Raw genomic sequence first — 23515 nt, forward strand, 5'->3', positions numbered from 1 at the left:
GTCTAGGTTAAGTGCAATATAAAAATATAACTATTACATATAGATAATATGTAATTTCACTTCCTCCCAAACCTGAGAATCATCAGATAATGAAATATTCATTATTAATATTATTTATTTATAAAATAAATAAGCCATTCTAAATTGATGCCCACAAATTATCAAGTATGAAGACTTAGTGGTACTTTGAAGGACTCTGAATTGATTCCTTCTAAATGGTGAAGTTTTAGACTTGGAATTTCCCAGCTGCACTATAGTATACAGAAAAGAATATAACGATTAAATAGACTTAAGCCTTCACAGACCATTAGTTTAAAACGAAAATAATTTACAAGAACTTTGACATACAAAGGTGACTTACCTTCTGTACAATGAATTTGAGGCTGCTCTAGCTAATGTGCTGAGTCAAGGTTGAGCAGACTGTACAAACAGTTTCATTACAAAGTGATAATATCCTGAAAAAGAACACAGAGAAATTATTTTTAAGTACAAAAATATTTATAGAACAAAAATATTTATAGACCATAGTTTTTTCTTTTTCCTATATGATCTTTTAATAAGTCAAACTTTTTGTCAAACAGTTTGACAAAAATAAGTCAAACATATTTTGTAAAAATGACTATTCTTTTGTCATTGAAATACAATTGCCATTAGCATATATGGTTGCCAGTTACATATTGTACAATGTGTGTTATGCACATATTATAAGATTCTTTTGTATATAGTGTGAAATTACCACAATAAGTCTATTTAACTTTCATCTTCACAAAGTTGCACATTTTTTAATGAAAATTTCTCTTAGTGACACAGGATAGTTTTTATTGAATGAAATTCATTTAAAGGATATGAGGGGAAAGGAAGAGAGAAATACACATTAAAGGTAGATTATGGGATCTCTAGGATGGGAAAAAAGCCAAAAAAGAGATATACATGTTTACGGGAGAACATGGGTTTGAAAGAGCAAGTTGAGAACTTTTTTTAAAATTGGTGCTGCAGTCAGCTGTATTCTGGGGTCTGAAGTCACTCCCAACAGAGCACTTTCACCCCTGTTGTGCTTGAGAGCCACCAGGGCCATATGCAGAGTTGCTATTGTTTGAAATAGGTTCTAGAAAATGACCTTGGGGCCTTGAAAATGTCAAGCATGCATTCTACCATCTCCTTGGTTTACAGTAAGAACTTCCATCACCTTACCTCTAAACTTTCAAATATTCAATGTAGTTCTATGAAACTACAGACAACATGAGGAACAATGCATCCCAGAATCCACTTTACAACTGGAATTCTATACCTTTCGGCTCCCCTCACCCATTTCACTTACCACCCCAACCTGCCATTCACTTCTGATCTTGTAACTACTAATCTGTTTCTATATCTCTGAATTCAATGGGGTTTGGGTTTTGTTTTATTTAGATTCCATTTACAAGTGAGATCACACAGTATTTGTCTTTCTCTTTGTGACTGACTTATTTCACAATGAATTCAAGATCCCATATTAATGCTAATAGTAATATATCCTTTATATCTGACTCGATTCATTGGATTCAAATCAAATCAATACTTTGAAAAACCTTTTACAAAAGAGCAAAAGGTAAACTTCAAAAGTTGAATTAACAAGTCACCCTATTTCCTTTTATAATTACTCAATATTTCCCGGATTTTTTCCTTATTATCACAACTAGTAATGATTGACTTAAGACATTTTATACTTGATTATTTTTCCATATCTGTAAGACAAGGGGAAATCAAGACATTCCAGGAGGCTAAAAATAGGATTCAATCAAATCTATAGTCTTTAAATATAAACTGAGAATTTATCTTGGAGGGAGAAAACCTAATTTGTTTATGTTGATAAATCACTGTACTAGAGAGTGTAGCAATACATACTGTTTGACCTAACCCAGATTGTCTTCTATTTCATATTTTTCTCATCAGTCACAACTACATTGCACTATTTATGCCCAATAATTGACGGTAATATATGGGTATATGTTTCAAATTTCTTTACAAATATGAGTATTTTCTTCTTGGCTTTTATGTCAGTAAAACATTTTCAATCTGTTTCTAGGATTTTTCCTGTTTCTAGAGCTGGAGTGATAGCACAGCTGGTAGTATGTTTGCCTTGCACGTGGCCGAGTTGGGTTCGATTCCTTCGTCCCTCTCGGAGAGCTCGGCAAGCTACCGAGAGCATCCCGCCCACACAGCAGAGACTGGCAAGCTCCCTGTAGTGTATTCAATATGCCAAACCAGTAACAACAAGTCTAACAATGGAGACTGTACTGGTGCCCACTCAAGCAAATCGCTGACAAAGGGCAGAACAGTGCTACAGTTCTATAGAGCTTTTTAAAAATAAAACATTCTGAAAAATAAAATCTTGGAAGGAATAGTAAAATGAGCAAACTTAAAATACAGGAAAACAATTTCTTATAAGAAGCATGTTTCCATCAGACATTCAGCTAACATGGTTTCTGGATTTTTGATTCCAACTGCTTGGCAGAGAGGTGGTGCCATGGCACAATGCTGCCCTCTATATGTGGTAAATCACTTGCTTAGATGTTGAAAATTGAAGGTGGATTTTAATTGATTTCCGAATGTTAAACCATCCTTGCATCGCCGGGATGAATCCCACTTGGTCATGGTGTATGATCTTTTTTTTTTTAATAGTGAGACATCATGAGTGGGGTGTATGATCTTTTTGATGAGTATTTGAATTCTATTTGCTAGTATTTTGTTGAGAATCTTCACATCCGTGTTCATCAGGGATATTGGCCTGTAGTTTTCTTTTCTTGTGGTGTCTGTTTCCTTTTGTAGTAGAGAGATATGAGCCTCATAGAAACTGTTTGGGAGAGTTTCTGTTTCTTCAATTTCCTGGAAAAACTTAAGAAGAACTGGCAACAGGTCCTCGTTAAATGTTTGGAAAAATTTACTAGTGAATCCATCTGGACCTGGGCTTTTGTTTTTGAGAAGATTTTGATTACAGTTTCAATTTCCTTGATATTATTAGGACTATTCAGGTATTCTAGATCTTCTTGATTCAGCCTTGGGAGATTATAGGAATCCAGGAACTTATCCATTCCTTCTAGGTTCTCTTGTTACATGGCATACAGACTTTCAAAGTAGTCTCTGATGATCTTTTGAATTTCTTTGGTTTCTGTTGTGATATCCCCCTTTTTCATTTCTGATTCGATTTATCTCTCTCTCTTTCTTTGTGAGTCTTGCTAGTGGTTTATCTATCTTGTTTATTTTTGTGAAAACCAGCTCTTGGTTTCATTGATATTTTGGATTGTTTTTTGGGTTTCCATGTCGTTGATTTCTGCTCTAAGTTTTTTTTTTGATGATGTAAATGTTTTTTATTAATTTTTATTAGTTAAACACCATGAGGTACAGTTGTAGACTTACAAATTTTTGTGCTTGGGTTTCAATTACACAATGATCAAATACCCATCCCTCCACCAGTGCCCATTTTCCACCACCATGGATCCCAGTATCCGTCCCACCCCCATCCCACCCTGCCTCTGTGGCAGGACATTCCCTTTTGTTCTCTCTCTCCTTTTGGGTATTGTGGTCTAAAGGTTTGAATTTTTATTTTTATTTTTATTTTTTGCTTTTTGGGTCACACCCGGCAATGCACATGGGTTATTCCTGGCTCTGTACTCAGAGATTATTCCTCCTGGCGGTGCTCAGGGGATCATATGGAATACTGGGAATCGAACTCAGGTCAACCACGTGCAAGGCAAACACCCTACCCGCTGTGCTATAGCTCCAGCCCCGCTGCTCTAAGTTTATGATTTCTTTCCTACTGTCTGGTTTGGGCTCCTTTTGTTGGTCCTTTTCTAAGATCTTGAGCTGTGAAGTCAAGTTGTTTATGTGGGCTCTTTCTTCCTTCCTGAGAAATGCTTGAAGAGCTATAAATTTTCCCCTTAACGTGGCTTTAATTGCGTCCCATAGGTTCTGGTAGCTCGTGTCTTCATTCTCAAGTGTTTCCAGGTATCTTTTGATTTCTTCCTTGATTTCTTTCATGACCCACTCGTTGTTCAACATTGACTTGTTAAATTTCCAGGTGTTTGATTTGGTTTTCTGCATCTTTACATAATTAACTTCTATATTTAGTGCACCATAGTCTGAGAAGATAGGTGATACAAAAGAACAAAAAAAAACGGTGTTGGCACAGATGTGGTGAGAAAAGGACCCTCCTTCACTGCTGGTGGGAATTCCGATTGGTTCAGCCCTTTTGGAAAACAGTATGGACGATTGTCAAAAAATTAGAAATTGAGCTCTTATTTGACCCAACAACATCACTCCTGGAAATATGTCCCACAGAAGCAAAAAAGGACAGTCAAAATGACATCTGCATATCTATGTTCATTGCTGCACTGTTTAAAATAGCAAAAAGTTGGGAAAAAAACCGATTGCCGAGAACAGATGACTGGTTAAAGAAACTTTGGTACATCTACATAATGGAATACTATGCAGCTGTTAGAACAGATGAAGTCATGAAATTTACATACAAGTGGTTCAACATGCTGAGTGAAATGGGCCAGAAAGAGAGGGACAGACATAGAAAGACTGCACTCATCTGGGGAATATAAAGTAACAGAATGGGAGTTGAACACCAAAGAATAATTGAAATAAGTACCAGGAGATCTGCTCCACGACTTGGAAGCTGGCAGCATATGCTGGGGAAAAAGGCAGCTCAGATAGAGAAGGGAAAACCAATTAAAGGATGTTTGAAGGACTCACTCGGGATGCGAGATGTGTGCTGAAAGTAGATTATAGTCCGAACACGATGGCTATTCAATATCTATATTGCAAACTGCAACACCCTAAAGAAAAGAGAGAACAAAAGATAATGCACTGCAACAGAGGCGGAGTGGGGTGGGGGGAATGGGGTCTGGGGTGGGAGGGCTACTGGGATCATGGGTGGTAAAGAATGGGCACTGGTGGAGGGATGGGTACTCGATCACTGTATCACTGAAACCCAAGCACGAATGTTTGTATGTCTACAGCTGTACCTCATGGTGTTTCACTAATAAAAATAAAAAAAATATTAAGGTGGATTTTTAGGTCTATTTTGTTCATTTTACTTTAAATTTTACTTATTTTTATTTTTTAACTAACACAACATTAGTTTACATGACTATGGTATTAGTAGCACAAATTTGCAACTCTTTAAAGTATTTCCAAGGCATCACAATGACCACTAGTTCACCTTACCCCCATACACAGTGAACTGGACCCTTTACCAGTTTCTGTTCCCACCTCACCTCAAATGTATTTAAGGTAATGGCTTCTTACACTCATCACTTTCTTAGATAATGTGGATTCTTTTCTTCAACCCAAGATAATTCTCTTTTCTTGTTCTCACTCATAAAATAGTTCGAAAATGTATTTCATAGGAAATATATCTTCCCAAGGACATCAGATTGTTTTTACTATAAATAGTAGTTAAAAGTATAATTACTTTGAGAGGTCAAAGAGACTCAATTACATTGAGTAGGCATAGCCTTGCATGTGGTAGACTCAGGTCTGATCCTCAGCAGCCTATAATATAGTCCCTAAAGAACTGCCAGGAGTGATTTATGAGTGCAGATCCAGAAGTAAGCCCTAACAACGTTCAGGTGTGAATCCCCCAAAACAAAACAAAACAAAACAAAATTAAAAAATTGTTACTCTTACCAAGATTAATAAATTATGACAATTTTGTCATTTTTTTAAATCTATTAGAACCCAACTACTGAGATAATGTGGCAGAACTACCTTGTTCAGAAGAAAACAAAAGCAAATTTAAGTTGCTTTTTCTCCATACATAATATAGGTTTTACTTAATTTTTTTAATGTAGGAGTATTGCTATTTATTCAGTCTCTGATTAAGCTGATTGAAGTGGGCATGAACTCTGCATTACTTTTAATTTTAAAAAATTTTAAAATTTTTTTATAAAGTTTTCAATTAGCAATAATCGTGCCTTGGATAAACCTCATTGGCTACGATACTGCCACTGCGTTGTTCACAAGAATTGTTTCTATTCAATATTTCAACACAAATCCCACCACCATTGCACATTCCTACCACTTTTACTTTAACTATTCCTACCACCACCCCAGCCTGCCCCTTAAGCAGAAGCTAAATAATTTATTTTGTATCACTTGCCATAAATAGTATGAGGTGTCAGGTGGCCATGAAATTGGCTGTGTGATCCTGGAATTCTAAAATTTTTAAATATTTTAGAATATTTAAAATAGGTCTTATCTACATATCCCTGATGATTAGTGATGTGGAGCATTTTCTCATGTGCCTTTTAGCCATTCAGATTTCTTCTTTGGGAAAGTTTCTGTTCATTTCATCACCCCATTTTTTGATGGGGTTAGATGTTTTCTTCTTGTAGCGTTCAACCAGCCTTTTTATATCCTTGATATCAACCCCTTATTGGATGGGTATTGGGTAAATATCCTTTCCCATTCCATAGATTGTCTTTGTATTCTGGTCACCGTATCTTTTGAGGTGCACAAGCTTCTTAATTTAAGACAGTCCCATTTGTTTATCTCTGTTTCCACTTGATTTGTCAGTGGGAGTGTCATCTTTGAAGATACCTTTAGCCTCAATATCGTGAGGGTTTTGCCGACCTTGCCTTCAAAGAATCTTATGAATTTTGGCCTGATGTTGAGATCTTTAATCCATTTTGATCTCACTTTTGTGCATGGTGTAGGTTGAGGTCTAAGCCCATTTTTTTTTGCATGTGGTTGTCCAGTTATGCCAGCACCATTTGTTGAAGAGGCTTTCCTTGCTCCACTTCACATTTCTCACTCTTATCAAAGATTAGATGTTCATACATTTGGGAGAGGCAAAAAAGAATCGTCAAAATGACATCTGCATTTCTATGTTCATTGCTGCACTGTTCACAATAGCCAGAATCTGGAAAAATTTTGAGTGCCTGAGAACAGATGACTGGTTAAAGAAACTTTGGTACATCTACACAATGGAGTACTGTGCAGCTGTTAGAAAAGATGAAGTCATGAAATTTACATAAAAGTGGTACTACATGGAAAGTATCATGCTAAGTGAAATGAGTCAGAAAGAGAGGGACAGACATAGAAATATTGCATTCATCTGGGGAATATAAAGTAAAAAAATGGGAGACTAACACCCAAGAATAGCTGAGATAAGTACCAGGAGTTTTACTCTATGGCTTGGAGGCCAGCCGCACATGCAGGGGGAGAGGGCAGCTCAGTTAGAGAGGGGAGCACCAAGTAAAAGGTGTTGGGAGGATCCTCCCAGGATGAAGGATGCATGCTGAAAGTAGACTACAGACCGAATATGATTGCCACTCACTCTTTTGCATACCTCAGCACCCAAAAGGAGAGAGAGAATAAAAGGGAATGCCCCACCACAGGGGTGGGGGAGGATGGGGGGATGGGGGTTGGGAGGGATACTGGGAGCATTGAAGGTGGAGAATGGGTACTGGTGGAGGAATTGGTACTCAATCGTTGTATAACTTAAATCCAATCAAAAATTTGTAAGTCTACAACTGTACCTCGTGGTTTTTCACTAATAAAAATTAAAATAAATAAATAAATAAATTTGGGGTCTGAGAGCTGGAGCGATATCACAGTGGGTAGGGCATTTGCCTTGCACGTGGCCAACCAAGGTTCAATTCCAGAATTCCATATGGTCCCCCCTATGCATCACTGTGTGAGACCCAAAATATATATATATATATATATATATATATATATATATATATATTTGGAGTCTTGAGGCATAACTGTGGTGTGCTGCTCTCTTCCAAGGTACGTTTGTGAGCCTCTGAATCATGGCTGTTAATGCACGCAAATGGTGACCAGAGGCAGTTCTTGGGCGTGACTGCGAGAGAACTAGAAGGGCAGGGAAATGGGGGAAGGTGCCCATCCTCGACTCCGTGAGCCTGGAGTTTTCAGTCCTGCATATCTGGGTTTTTCAGCAGGTTCACTCTCATACATGGGGGGCTCGGGAGGAGCCCGTGAAGGTAGGTGGTAAGCGTGAAGGCAATGGGGTTCTGGAGGTCTGTGGCTTCTGGGGTTTATTTGGGGCAGGAGGAGAGACACACCTGCTCCCCTTCTATGCAACCAGGTCAAATCAGCCTGGCACATGCTGAGGTGACATTTCTGCGACGCTCTGCTCTCTTCCAAGATTCATTTGTGAGTCTCTGAATCATGGCCTCTACTGCACTTAAATGGCCTAATTCTGATCTCTTTTGAGATTTATTTATGGGTCTCTGAAGCAAGGCTGATAACTGAGCTTATATAGCTGAGCCGGAGGTGGTTTGTGGACATAACTCTCACATACCTAACTTTTGACCTTTCAATTTCTCAGAAAATGGGGCTGGAGCGATAGTACAGTGGGTAGGGTATTTGCCTTGCAAATATATGGCTGACCAGGATTTGATCCCCGAAATACCAAAGGTTCCCAAGCACTGCCAGGAGTGATTCCTGAGTGCAGAGCCAGGAATAACTGCTGAGCATTGCTGAGTGTGACCCAAAAACCAAAAAATAATAATAATAAATAATAATAATTTCTCAGAAAACTTGATCCCAAGTTGCTGGGGTCCAGCCAGAGGCACAGAGGCAGTTTGGAGGTATCAGGAAGCCTGAAGGCACCATCAGGCTGCTGATGCATTCACCCTGCAGATACAGGTTGACATGTTGGGCAACATTGTACCCCTATATACTGAATTATTTGCCCTCTTAATGTTAATTCTCCATATATAACTTAAATTAAAGCATAGTCCGATATAATTCATTGAATTAAGCACTTTTGTATGTATACCAAGATACCACAAGATAAAACACAGCTAAAAAGTATAATAGTCAAGGAATCATTGACAATTTTAAATGAATGTGTCTTTAAATACCATCTTCTAACAAGTCAACCACTCATCTTCTGTTTAAAAGATGTTTTTAAATAAATCTATTCATGACTGATAAGATTGATGTACTTCATATTCTTAAATGTTTCAATGTTAATAATCAAGAAAGAAAATTTTTGAATACATGTATTTTATAAAATCAACAAGGAGAAATACCAACACCTACTAATAGAATTAGTTATAGTTTCAAAATACATTAAACTACAATAGACATTACACACTCTTAATTTTGAGGCTCTAGAAGATATTACCAGAAAAAAATTAAGTTATCCTCATCTAAATTTACGATATAGAATATCTTAGTATTAATTTTGAGATTGGGAGTATGGGATAAGAAGGGCAACCCAATTAGCACTCAGGAAGAATGGGGTCCCAAGTGATTCTTGCCAACCCACAGGTCATTCAGTGCAAAAGTCTTGTGGTGTGGGGATACAGGACTACCCTGGAAGCGCTTGGGGGGCTTCCAAGCTGCACCTGATGATGTTGAGAAAACATGTAGTGCCAGGAATCAAACCAGACTGAGACCATGCTATATATATTTGTTCACTAACCACTCTACTACCTCCTGGCTCCAAACTTTGAGATAGTAAGACTTTCAAAATCTGATTACAGTTTTGTAACTATAGCACTGTAGCACTGTCCTCCCTTTTTTCATTGATTTGTTTGAGCAGACACCAGTAACGTCTCCATTGTGAGACTTATTGTTACTGTTTTTGGCATATTAAATATACCACAGGGAGCTTGCCAGACTCTGTCATGCAGGCAGGATACTCTCAGTAGCTTGCCGGGCTCTTCAAGAGGGACAGAGGAATTGAACCTGGGTTGGCCGCGTGCAAAATAAATGCCCTACCCTCTAAAAATAAATAATAATCAAAAACTAGCAGTTAAAGAGAAAGGTTAAGGCACTTGCCTTGTAGGTAACCAACCTCAGTTACTCAGTTCTTTTCCCATTACTGTCTTTTTTTCTTTCTTTGTCTCTCCTTTTGGTTAAGAACTGCTAGTGGATGGGGCCAGAAAGATCATATAGCAGGGAGGATGTCTGCTACTCGAATGTCGAGTTTATATTCATCACAACTTAACTCAACAACACATTACATAATGCATAAGAAGTGAGAAACAGAACAGGTTACAAGGTCAAAGAAGTCAGATAATTGGGTTGGTCTCCAAAGAAATCAGTTCAGAAGCCACAGGATGAGAAGGCGAAGAAAGTCAGATAGTGAAATTCCTAAATTATGAGATTAGAAAGAAGGTTGGGATAAGTCAGAAATTGGCAGGGACAGAAGACAGAGACAGCAAAGAGCACAACGGCACACACAGAAGTACAGCGCAAAGGAAGAAGATAGAAAGAGAGCACAGCAATGAAGAGAAGACAACAAAAAGATGAGGAGAAGAACTGAGACTTTGGAGACTTTGAGGTTCTTGAGACTAGAATGATGGAACTGTGATGACCAAGACTACAGCCTTAGTAATGACGACTATGACTGTGCCATAAAGGTAGAGATTGTATGATGTCAGGGAGTCCACCCATTGTCCCAGAATAGCCTGGAGAGGCCGCCCCCGTGTCCTGCCTGTGCCCAGCCTGTTCAGTCCTGCCTTTGGCACAGCCTTTGCCTTTGTAACTACAGCTAGATATATTTTATCTTATTATTCCTATTCAATCTCCCTCTGGAAGTCTACCTGTTATTTTATTTGATTTATTTATTTTTTAGCTTGGGGGACACAGTTGGTAGTACACAGTGCTTGATTTTGGTCTATGATCAGTGATCACTATTGGTGGGGGGGGAACATTATGTGATGGTGGGGATCAAACCCAAGCCCAGCACACGTAAGGCAAGTGCTGTGCCCACTGTGGTATCTATCCAGCCCTAGACATTTACCTTTTTAAACTGGAAAAGAAACTGGCACCCAAGGACACAACCATACACCACCTGCCATGGTTGGTCACAGTCACGGTCCTCCCGTTATTCATCGATTTGCTTGAGCAGGCCCAGTAATGTCTCCACCGTAAGACTTGTTGTTACTGTGTTTGGCATATTGAGTACGTCACGGGTAGCTTGCCAGGCTCTGCCATGTGGGCGAGATACTCTCAGTAGCTTGCCAGGCTCTCTGAGAGGGGCAGAGAAATCGGACTCGGGTCGGCCATATTGGCTGCTTGTAAGGCAAACGCCCTACCGCTGTGCCTGCCATATCCCTGAAATTTCCCAAACACAAACCAGTCTGGGAAACACTTTTTTACAGAAATGTGTTTTGAAGAAGCTTCAAGTTTATGATGCATTTTTTTAAAGTGCCCCTTAAGTGTCTAGAGAGATAGTTCAAGTAGTAGAGTCAAAGATTTTTTTGGAGATCCTGAGTTACAGCTGCAATGTGGTGGTGTGCTCCACCCCAACAGCATCAATTTTTCTCTTGGTGGCCCTGGTGGTCCTGGCATTGTAGGCACTATGGGCATGGCACCACAAGGCCCACTCAAGAGCCAAAACATCAAGTTCTGAACACAGGGTTTGGCTCAATTCCCACTGAGCCCCCAGAATGCTAAGCATGGCTCCCTTTAAAAATATCTGTTACTTAAAATAATCCAAAATAGCTGGGCAGAAATTTATGCCATCCAAATAAAGAATTCAAAGGATAAAAATTCATTATTCTTGGCTAGAGCTGTACAGCAGGTAGGGTCTTGCCATGCACACAGCTTATCTGTGTTTGATCTCTGGCACCCCATATGGTCCCCTGAACACCAACAGGAGTGAGCCCTGAGCACAGTGCCAGGATATGCCTTCAGCACCACCCGATGGTACCCGCCAAAAAAGAAACAACAAAATAATTAAGCTTGACCTCGCATTTGATTGCAGGTAAGGACAATCAAACTGACAGTAATGGCAAGGAAATTTGATCTCACTTGATCAAATTCAACTAATCTGGCTTAATAATAGGGAAAAAAGCTCCAAGTTAACAACCACTTGGATCATTGAGACAGTTTGAGGGTTAATGTTCTTGCCTTTCATTCCTGGTACTGCATATGATCCCCTGAGAACCAAAGTTAAGAGTTCTCATGGTCAAGAGAGTATGGGGAAAATTGTCTGCCCTAGAGGCAGGGGGAGGGTTGGAAAGGGGCTGTATACTGGGGACATTGGTGGTGGAGAATATGAACTGGTGGAGGAATGAGTATTTGATCACTGTATGGTTGAAATTCAAACATGAAATCTTGTAACTATATCTTATGGTGATTCAGTAAAAAAAAATAAGAATAATTTTAAAAAGTTCTCATGGATTTACACATGGATGATACCAGTTCAATCCCCAGCACTAAATATGGTCCACTATGTACCACATGGAGTGATCCATAAGCAGCGATCCTGAAGTACGTTCTGAGCACAGCTAGATGGGCTCCAAAACACACGTTCATTGGTTTAAATATGGCCTGTGGTTTAAATATTAGTGATACCCTGATTACCATAATGCTTGATCACTTTTCAGAATCAACTTAAAAAATAGCACTGCACTGTAGCTCTTTCTTTTCTTTCTTTCTTTCTTTCTTTCTTTCTTTCTTTCTTTCTTTCTTTCTTTTTCTTTTTGTGGAACCACACCTGACAGTGCTCAGGGGCTATTCTGGCTTTAGATTTACGGATCACTCCTAATGGTGTGTAAAGTACCAGATGTGGTGCTGGGGATTGGCTATGTGTAAGGCAAATGCCTTAACTCCAGGACTGCCTCTCTCTGGCCCAGGGATTTTATTTTGTTTTGTTTTTATGTTTGTTTTTGTTTTTGTTTTGTTTTGCTTTGTTTTTTTTTTTTTTTTTTTGCTTTTTGGGTCACACCTGGCAATGCACAGCGTTACTCCTGGCTTTGCACTCAGTCCCCTGGCAGTGCTCAAGGGACCATATGGGATGCTGGGAATTGAACCCATGTCAGCCGCATGCAAGGCAAATGCTCTACCTAATATACATTTCAACAAAAAATTAAAGTGGTCCTTATTGGTTATAATATTTGGATTCTGATTATTTTAGGCACCCAATTCAAAAGAAATGAAACTTCACTTCCCACCCCACCGAGGCCAAGAGTTGCCCCCCACGAGCAGCTCTCTGGCACGGCCATGGCCCCAGAGACACACGGACCTAATTTGGAGCCCAGCAGCCAGCAGCCTTTGGCAGAAATGTGAATGAACTATGCATTGAACTATGGCGCCATGCCCCCCTTGCCCCCAGGAGGGAAAGGGTGTCTGTCTCTTCCACCATCTCCCCACCCAGGGCCGCACTGTGGCCACCGCCTCAGAGCTTATTGGACAGCCAGGTATGAGCTGGCGGTGTCGGAACAACTGTGGCCTCATGCGATGGGGGAAGGCCACATGACATCATATGATCTTCATAACCAGCAATAGAAAACAAATGATTTCACAATGCCTTCTCAGCAGGTCTGATTGTTGGGGGAAAATTCCAAATACTAATGGTTCATCTTTTGTCAAAATAATGAATTTAATTAAAGCAGAGAGAGAGTTTAGTGGAAATCATCTGCCTCACAGGCATCAGGAGAGGTGGGATGGCGGGCTATATTGTGGTTCTTAGTGTTCTAAAATATGCACTGGTGAAGGGATGGGTGTTTGATCATTGTATGACCGAGACTTAAACCTGAAAGCTTTGTAACTATTCTCACGGTGATTCAATAAATAAATTAATTTAAAAAATCAAACTTCAAATGAGTATCATCCAAGAAGAAGCTTAGTAACTGAAATGTTATAGTCATAGTTCCATTATTTTCATAAATAATGAAGGGTTAGTCTGAATGCACTTGAATAATTATCACATGTTAGTGAGCATGATGTGGGATTTTGTTACAAGGAGTATTCTGTTTCTACCAATTGCAGTCTTGGTAATATATCTCTTAAGAATCCCTGCCTTGGGGTTGGAGCAATAGCACAGTGGGTAGGGTGTTTGCCTTACACGCAGCCAAGGCGGGTTCAATTCCCAGCATCCCATATGGTCCCCCAAGCACCTCAGGAGTAATTCGTGAGTGCATGAGCCAAGGGTAACCTCTGTGCATCACCAGGTGTGACCCAAAATGCAAAAAAAAAAAAAAAAAATCCCTGCTTGCTTTTAGACCTATCAAAAACTTATAACTACTCTGGGAATTTATCTATATCAGGACTTGAGCAAAAAGAAGAGATAATTAATCTCAGTAACAGATCTCAGTATTCTGAGCAAATTGTATAGGAAGCAAATGTTGCATGAATGAATGTCACATTGATAAAAGGTGTCATGTTTTCTCTGACTAAAAATAATTTATATTTCTATTGTTTTCATGAAAAGTGCTTAAGCTGTAAATTAAATTTCATTGGTACCTGAGACAATATGTACCTTACTTTAAAAAGATAACTCATTCTATAATTGATGGAGGAATTTTCTCAAAATGAAACGAAAGGAGGAAAATTCAGAAAATTCAAGAGGAAATGATGTGAGTGTTTCAAAATGTAGTCATGGAAATATGTTTTCATATTTCTCGAATCTCTGGTGTATTGTTGAAATTTGGAGCTTTAGTTTGTATTTTGAAGTTATATATTAAAATAATGAACAACAGTCGCGATGAAAAAAATTCTTTTTTTTTCTTTTTTTTTTTTTTTTAATTTTTATTAGTGAAACACCATGAGGTACAGTTGTAGATTTACACATTTTTGTGCTTGGGTTTCAAGTATACAATGATCAAACATCCCTCCCTCCACAAGTGTTACTGGATATCTGTCTGACTGTTTCATTGAGTTGATTGAACATCTTCATGACTCCATATCTGAATTCTTTGTCAGAAAGTTCCCTTAGGTGAGCAGTATCTACAGAGGCTTCTGGATTCTTTTCGTTGTCCTCCCCATGTGGTGGGGATTTGCATTGTTTCTTCATGTTGGTGTGTAGGTATAGGGACTAGGTTTCTTGATATGGGTAAATTACCTCCCGCTGCGTGAGGGTTGGCCCTCTGAAAATTAGACCACGCCCACTTCCACAGAAGCCACACCCACTGGGCCCGCTCAAGCATATCTATGAATAACGGGAGGACAGTGCAGTGCTATAGAATTATAGGTAGCTAGAAATGTATATGCCTGAGAGGTAGTCTATTAGAAATTGTTTTAAAGTAAAGAGCAATAATGCAGTGGCTTGAGCATTTGTCTTGCACGCAGTCAGCCAGATTCAATCCCATTTGTTCCCCTGAGGGCTGCCAGGAGTAATTCCTGGGTGCAGAGACAGGAATAACCACTGAGGATCACCAGGTGTGACCCAAAAAGCCAAAAAACAAAAATTAAAGAATAAAAATTGCTTCTATAAAGAATTTTTTAACTTTTAACTTACAATTTCTTATCCATTTAGAACTGGATATATCATAATGTAAAATTGTAAAGTTTTGAAAATCGATTATTTAATAATATTTAATAATATATGAATCAACATTTCTCCTTGGTATTTTAGTTGTTGTTTCTGAACTTGCATTAAAACTAAAACAAAACAGTATTTATTTTGTTTGATTCATAGATTTTCAGATAAACTTAGTTCTAGCAATTTAAATTTTGAAAAATATGTCAATGTGCAAAACATATACACACATCCTCTGGAAGAACTGGGAACTGATCTTTGAGATAAAACCAGCCCTTTCCTTTTTACATAAAGATAAACAGAAAAAATGGGCAAATAATCATTTTCCATAACTATATGTTTTCATATGATTACAATGTCTATTCTTGGTTTCTAGAAATTCTTGTATTATCTTTAACAAGTTCCGTTCAACCTGCACTCATCAAATATGTTGGCAATCTACAATTCTGTGCCTGCAAGAAACTAAGTCTACATTTTACTTAGAGTGAAAAAATGACATTACAGAATATCAATTGAAATTTTTCCTGCAAATAATCTTGCTAATCCATTTATAAAAAAGAAGGACTTGAATCACACATACACACACACACAGACACGTGTGTGTGAGTGTGTGTATACACACAAACATACTTGTTGAATTACTCTAAAATACAATAAATTAAAGCATAGAAACATTTACTGGCTAGCTACTTAATTGAGTATCATGCCTTACAAAAGACATAAAATTCACTATGGAATCCATGTGATATCGTACACTAAAATCTGAATATGCACTTCCACAAAGGTAATGATAATACAAAATTATATAGACTGGAATTATAAATTAATCTTAAATGAGATCTCAATTTAGAATTCTAATATCCTCAAGTCTATGCAAATCCTAATTTACTATACAAATTATGTATGGCATGGTCTTAATAAAATTCAATATTAACTTATAGACAATTCATATTTTTCCTCCAGCAGTATCTATGTTTAATGAGCTCCATTCAGAATACATGCAAAATAAATTCTTGTCAAACATAGGGAAATGAGTACATTTTTAGTCAAAATCAAGTTTGCTGCACCGGAAAATTAAGTTTAAAAATGGTTTTGGGGAAAATTCCAAACAATAATGGTGCATCTTTTGTCGAAATAATGGATGTAATCAAAGTACAGAGAGAGTTAAGTAGGAATCATCTGCCTCGTAGACATAGGGAGGGGTGGGAGAGGGCTATATTGGGGTTCTTGGTGGTGAAAAAGAATTACTGGTAAAGGGAAGGGTGTTTGATCATTGTATGACCTGAGACTTAAACTTGAAAGCTTTGTAACTTTTTTTACGGTGATTCAGTAAATAAATTAAATTTAAAAAAAATAAAAATTGTTTGCTTTTCAGTTCCTTCTAGCAATTTCTACAAACTGAGGATCATCTTAATACATATGCTTGCATATCTATACTCCTTTTGAAGCAGAATCAGGCTGGTGAGATACTACACAGCTATAGTGTGTATATATTTCAAGCAGAAGGACCAGTTCAGTTCCTGGCATGACATGGAATGTCACTATTAGGAATGACCTCCAAGCATCAAAGGAGTTTTGCTTGATCATCACTGTGTGTTTCCCCCCCAAAATGGTGGCAACATCTATTTAAAAGATAGTCTAACAGTTCAAAATCAAATGGCCTAACTTTGACTCCATATTTTCCTAATGACTAATTGTGTGACCTTAGGTAAGTTATTTATTACCTTTATTATAACCCAGTATTTATTTACACATTGGAGATAATAATAGTTCTTTTAGCATTTTATAGATAAATGAAATATAATGTAGACAGCTGAGGAAAAAACCTGTGACAACATCTCCACGGGCTTATTTATATTTTTTAGTCCAATTATTATCTTTGATTAATTCAAATAAATATGCATGGAGTACTGCCTATTTTCCCAAGAAGATAGACTCTAAAAAGGAGATTAAAAAATGAGTAAGGGTGATGTTCTGTCCTCAGAATAATATTCTAAAGGGAAAATGACATAGAACCAAATTACACAAAACATTGTCTTATCCCACTACCTTACACACAGGCTAACTTAAAAATGTGTTAGCGAACACATTTTCCTTGATAATAGAGAGAAAATCTTCACTGTCATCCCATTGTTCTTCAATTTACTCGAGCAGGTGCCAGTAACATCTCCACTTTTCCCGGCCCTGAGATTTCAACAACCTATCCTTAATTGTCTTTCCCAACGTATCGGAGGCTCTTTCAGAGTCAGAGGAATGAGACCCATTATTATTACTGTTTTTGGCATATATAATATGCCACAGCTAGCTTGTCAGGGTCTGCTGTACAGGCAGGATACTCATGGTAGCTTGCTGGGCTCTCCAAGATATATATCTTGTGGTAATCATGGCGTCTTAATTATGGAAAATGGGTAAGGAGTGCCTTATGATGTGTCGCGTGGTCTAGGAATATGTTCATTCATACATGAGGCTTGGCTAGTGTGTGGAAAGTGGTCTAGAGGGTGATGGTGGTTGGGTAGTTGAGGTTGGCTGCTGGGGCTAGGTCCCTGGGGCTGGGGAGGGCTCTCACCCGCTGCCTCTGGGGCACCCTGAGTGAAAACAGCCTGGCGTGGAGTCCAGTAGAAAAAAATAGTAGAGAAAATACTTAAATAATTTTATGATTCAGTTTTTATGAAAAAACTACTTACAGAGCTATTGTTTATAGATGTGAGAAGATTATTCTAAGATCCTTATGTGAGTTCACCTTACACACACATAAATATAAATAATATAGCATTTTTATTTTAATGTTATATACTATTGAATAAAATACTGACCAAAGTTTTACTTCAATTTGTAACTCAGTGAAATTGGTGATGAAAATTGTCCCCAGAACAGGAAAGTAAGAAACAGAGAACTGAAATTATGAGCACTGCCTTTAGAACACTCTTGCCATTTTTTTCATTCCTCACAGCTCTGTAAATGAAACCTGGCACGTACAGATTCTGTGTATCTACATACATCCCTAGTTCTGACAATGCTCCTAGGGTTTCTCGACTAAGAATACCAAAGGGAATATCACTGTAAAAGGTGTAAAGGTAAAGTAGAACTCTATAACTCTATAGTTAGCTTAAAGAAACTAAAAGAAAAACTAAAACAACAAGCATGCAATTATGTTATTCGTTTGTTTGGGGGCCTTATACAGCAATGCTTAGGGATTACTCCTGACTCTGTGCTCAGGGGTCACCCTTGGTGGGCACAGAGGATCATCTGAGGTGCTGAGTATTGAACCATGGTTGATCGCATGCAAGGCAAATGCTCTTTCCACTGTATTATCATTCCAGCCACCAAATATGCAATTATCTTAATCACTGTCACTGTCACTGTCATCCCATTGTTGATCGATTTGCTTGAGCAGGTGCCAGTAATGTCTCCATTCGTCCCAGCCCTGAGATTTTAGCAGCCTCTCCTTAATTGTACTTCCCAACTGCTGTATTGGAGGATCTTTCAGGGTCAAGGAAATGAGGCCCATTATTATTATTGTTTTTGGCATATTGAATATGTCACGGGTAGCGTGCCAGGCTCTGCTGTGCAGGCAGGATACCAGTTGCCAGCATATTATCATTTTTAATTCATTTCTCTAAACCCCAATTCCCATGGTCCACTAAGAAGACAGGTGACACATGTACAGATCACTTGATCACTTGACTTCCCGTTAATCATCAATTTGCTCGAGCGGGTGCCAGTAACGTCTCCATTTGTCCCTGTCGCGTGCTAATGTAGCCCAATGGCATCTGTTCGTTCCAGGAACATGAAGAGCCTCAAATCAATCGTTCATGATCTTGATGAAGAAGTCTGACCATCTGGTAGGTGGGCGGCCACGCGGTCTTTTGACATCCCGTAGAATCCAGTCGGTAACGGCTCTAGTCCAGCGGTCATCTCTAAATCTCATTACGTGACCAGCCCATCTGATTTTTGACACCTTGGCAAACAAGACAGCGTCCCTGATTCTTGAGCATTGATGGAGGTCGAAACTCTGGATTCTTTCTCTCTTTTCAGTGAAATGTGACACTCCAAGCACAGCTCTTTCTGTTCCTCTTTGGGAGACCCAGATAGCGTTCTCATCCTGTTTGCATAGGGCCCAGGTCTCTGAGGCGTATGTTAATGCAGGAAGAACAGTGGAATTAAAGAGATGTGCCTGGAGCCAGAGGTTCTTCGTCCTCTTAGCTATTTCTTCCATGCTCTTGAAGGCATTCCAAGCCTCTCTCTTCCACCTGCACAGCTCAGGTGCCAGGTCATTTGTCATGTTGACTTCTCGACCTAGGTACACATAGCTGTTGCATTCGGAGATGGTCATTCCATTGAGAGGGAATGGAGCATCAGGAACGAGTCTGTTTCTCATAAACATTGTCTTCGTTGGATTCAGCTGTAGTCCGACCTTTCCACACTCACGGTCGAAGTTGTCCAGCATTTGTGCCGCTTGGCTAATGTTTGGTGTTATTAGAACAATGTCATCAGTAAAGTGGAGGTGGTGTAGTTGCCGACCATCTATCTTCACTCCCATTCCTTCCCATTCCGGTTGTTGCATGATGTTCTTGAGGGTGGCACTGAAGAGTTTCGGTGAAGAGATTCAGTGAATCACCCTGCCGAACCCCTCTCTTGAGATCGATGATTATCTCTTTGTAGAATGGTCAGATCCTGGTAATGAATCTGTAATACAGCTCACAGAGGATCCTGAAGTATTAAGTTTGAATGCCCTGATTGGCTAGGGTTTCAATGACCGCTTCCATCTCAACAGAATCAAAGGTCTTCTTTAAATCAATGAACATTAGACAGAGCATGGTTATCATGTGGATATGGTCGATGGTGCTGAATCCTTCGTGCAAAATTCTACTTCACAGAGTGGGGAGAAAGGGCTGCAAAGTTTAAGAAGAGAACTCCCAGAACTCCCAGAACAAATGTCCACCAACTGGGAGCTATTTGGCACTATTGCTGCAACATGGGAAGATGCCATTGTTGACAACATTGACAAGGAATACAATCGACTGGCTCAGACCTCCATGATTGTGCAGAGATAGCCACAAAAAAACGCCTGTCTTCAAAAACTCTTGAGCTTATTCATCAACGTGGTTTGGTGCTTGCCTCAGGCAACCGCAAGCGAACGTCCGAGCTCGCAAAGCAGTGCAGAAATGCGATCAAGGAAGACCTCAAAGAGAGAAGAGCAGAAGTGCTGGTAGATGCAGCAGAAACTGGGAAAAGTACTCGTAATGCCCACCTGTCCTTTGCCAACTACAAGACCAAGATGACTGCCCTCTGAGGTCCTGATGGAACTATCACATCTTCCAGAATGGCAATGGAGAAGATTATCCTTGAATTCTACTCAAATCTCTTTGATAGCCATGTCCACCTGCTGACATACCAAATTCCACAGGATGGATATGTCGTTCCCAATGTTCTCCCTTCCGAAATCCGACACGCCATTTCATCAGTAAAGAAACGAACAGCACCCGGCCCAGACAAGGTCAGACCTGAAGAACCTGCCATCAGTACTCATCAATACGCTGGCTCAGCTCCTCACACGCTACCTGTCTGAATGCACGGTTCCGTCCCAATGGAAAACCAGCAAGACTGTACTACTGTAAAAGAAGGGAGACATCCACAACATTGGCAACTATCGCCCGATCTGCTTATTGTCTGTCATCTAAAAGTTGTTCACTTGAGTCATCCTGAATAGGATTGGCAGAACACTAGATGAAGGACAACCATGCGAGTAAGCCAGATTCCGCAAAGGATGTACAGATAGTGGGATACATTATAAAAAAAAAACAGAAAACAGGAAAACCAAATATTTTGTAATAGAAGTAATCCAACATCAACTGTGCCCAGGAGATAGGTATCATCTTTATTATAGAAAAGAGCAGACCAACCTGACCTTTGGAATAAAACATTACATTTCTCTTATAAGGTAAGGTACACAGTGCCTTTGTTCATAAGACATATATCAAAATGCAAGAGACTCTTGGAGAATTCTTAAATAAAAAATGTGAACCATGAAAACCCCAAAATGAGCAATAATCTGACCGTAGTTCATGCCGTAGTTCATGTTCTTTGAGTTTTATTCAACCACTGATCCATGCTGATTTCTAGTCTCTAGTTAAAATCTAGAAAAAATTCAACATGTGCTGAATACCTTTGAACAAAAGAATATATGTAAGTGTGTGTGTGTATATATATATATAGTCATTTAAATTTTGTGTGTATGTGTGTGTTAAAAAAAATGAAAGCTCTGGAATGCTAAACACTGTCAGAAATAAATTCTGATGAGGGTATGGTGCCGCCAGCAGGTCAATCTGTACCTGTGAAGCAAGTGCATCAGCAGCCTGATGGCGCCTTCAGACTTCCATATACCCCAAAATTGCTGCTGTGCCTTTGGCCAGACCCCAAAAACTTAGGGCAAAGTTTACCAAGAAAGTAAATGGCCAAAAGTTAGGTATGCGGGAAACACACCCACAAACCACCTCCGGCTCAGCTATATAATTGGAGGCATGGCCTCTCTGACTCCTGATTGAACTGCTTAATGGCCGTGATCCCAGAGACTCAGAAACAAATCTCTAAACCCAGCAGCTTTTGGCAGAAATGCATCCAGTCCCTGCAGTAGGGTTACTGGTGTGTGCCAACCCAGGTGGGAATAGGTTTCATGTCTTGGCCTGTTCCCCCTGGCGGCCTGGTGGCCGCCATCCTCCAGAGGCCACTGGACAGTCAAGGATTGGGCCCGCAGTGACGAGACATGCAGGGCCTCATGGGATGGGGGTGGAGCCAATCCTGTCCTCCCCACCCCAACGAGATCCCAAATCATCGTCCACGAACAGCCTCTCTGGCTCCTGATCAAGCTGCTTAACAGCCACGATCCCAGAGACTCAGAAACAAATCTCGAAACCCAGCGGCTTTTGACAGAAATGCGTCCAGACCACACAGTAGGTTACTGTCACCAGGCCACCCCAGGGGGAAGGGGTGCTGTTCCTCCACCTGCTTCCCCCTTGGCGGCTCAGTGGTCATCATCCTCCAGAGGCCATTGGACAGTCAGGTTTGGGCCCGCAGTGACAAGACACTTTGGGCCTCACAGGATGGGGGTGGAGCTGGTCCTGTTCTCCCCACCCCAAAGAGACCCCAAGTCATCGCCCACAAACAGCCCCTCTGGCTCCTGATCAAGCTGCTTAATGGCCATGATCCAAGAGACTCAGGAGCAAATCTCGGAACCCAGGAGCAAATCTCAGAACCCAGCAGGTTTTGGTATAAATCCCTCCAGATTTAAGTGTTAAAATTTTGGAATTTCAAAATCCCGCGGCCACTACTGCAGCCACGCAACATCACATATTATTCATAACCAGAAATAGAAAACAAATTGTCTACTCTGGCCTTTTCAGCAGATCTGAGTGTTAGGGTAAAATCTCAAATAATAATGGTGGGTCTGGTGTCAAAATATTGAATGTGATCAAAGTAGAGAGAATGTGGAAATCATCTGCCCCACAGGTAGGGGGAGGGTGTGGGATGGGGGTATACTGGGGTTGTTGGGGGTGGAGAATGGGCACTGGTGAAGGTACAGGTGTTTCATTGTATGACCAAGACTTAGACCCGAGAGCTTTGTAGCTGCTCTCACGGTGATGCAATAAATAAAATTATAAAAAATGAAAAAAAAATAAGGTGGAGTTCATGCACAATTCAATCAGCTAATCAGTGGCTGAATAAATAGCAGTACTCCTACATTAAAAATAAATAAATAATTCTGAGAAACTATCTTATTTTCTTTGGAATTTGTAAGGCAAAACTTAATTATAAATTAATTAATATGATAATTTTATCACAGAGAAAGTATTTGGTGTTATGAAATATAGAGCCTGTTAAGTAAAGGATTTAAGGTCAGAAGAGTACAGGAGTTAAGGAACATGCCTTGAATGCATTGGACCCCAGTTAGATGCCCAATGCCACCTGTTCCCCAAGCATAGCTGATATACCCTTGAGATTTCCAAGCACTGAACTACATCATTCATGCTGAGCTGCCAAACTCCAGGTAGGGGGCTCCCAATTTTTCTTAGCTTTTATTGAGATATCCCAAGAATAAAGAAAAAGAATTGTTATATTATGTTATATAATAGTGCTTTTTAAGGAAATCATTCAAAGATACATTTTTTAGAAAAAATAATGATACACATATTCCTAATTGAATATTGTTTCCAGTAAAGAATCAGAATATTGTTCTATCTCTTTTTGTACTTCAAGTTCCTATTAAAAAATCTTTAATGT

At 39.5% G+C, this 23515-nt stretch overlaps 1 pseudogene; it reads right to left on the reverse strand.

Annotated features, from left to right (window-relative positions):
* Nucleotides 1-5895: 5895 nt before the first annotated feature.
* Nucleotides 5896-6005, reverse strand: LOC130033228 (uncharacterized; annotated as a pseudogene).
* Between the last annotated feature and the right edge of the window lie 17510 nt (nt 6006-23515).

This window comes from Sorex fumeus, unplaced genomic scaffold (assembly GCF_029834395.1).
Source record: "Sorex fumeus unplaced genomic scaffold, SorFum_2.1 ptg000051l, whole genome shotgun sequence".
NCBI lineage: Eukaryota > Metazoa > Chordata > Mammalia > Eulipotyphla > Soricidae > Sorex > Sorex fumeus.